Raw genomic sequence first — 384 nt, 5'->3', positions numbered from 1 at the left:
CTTTCCTCTTCTTCTTCATTTGCAAGAAGCATGTGCTTTATAGCAGCTTAACTTTGAGATACCAGGTGGCAGCACATCTGCGTGTTCGAAACCCAATACATTGCTTTAAATGGAGTGCGAGCAGAGCGTGATTGAAAAAATATTAGTTCGAAAAGAGGTATTTATATGAAGGTTCAGCCAATTCTACGTACTAAAAGTCAAGATTGAAAGTTATGCAAATGAGTGGAGACGGTGAGAAGCCAGTGAGAGTGCTCTCTAAGAACTCAAAACCTTCGAGATTTTGAAAAAATATTGAAAATTGTCGATTTGGCAGAGGGGCATGTGATTTGAAATCATAAGTTCGAAAGGAGGTATTTATATGAAGGTTAAGCCAATACTAGGTAC

Source organism: Contarinia nasturtii, unplaced genomic scaffold (genome assembly GCF_009176525.2).
Source record: "Contarinia nasturtii isolate CC-2019 unplaced genomic scaffold, AAFC_CNas_1.1 Cnas_scaffold_695, whole genome shotgun sequence".
Lineage (NCBI taxonomy): Eukaryota > Metazoa > Arthropoda > Insecta > Diptera > Cecidomyiidae > Contarinia > Contarinia nasturtii.
The sequence above is the reverse complement of the archived record's forward strand: the minus strand, read 5'-3'. Positions refer to the sequence as shown.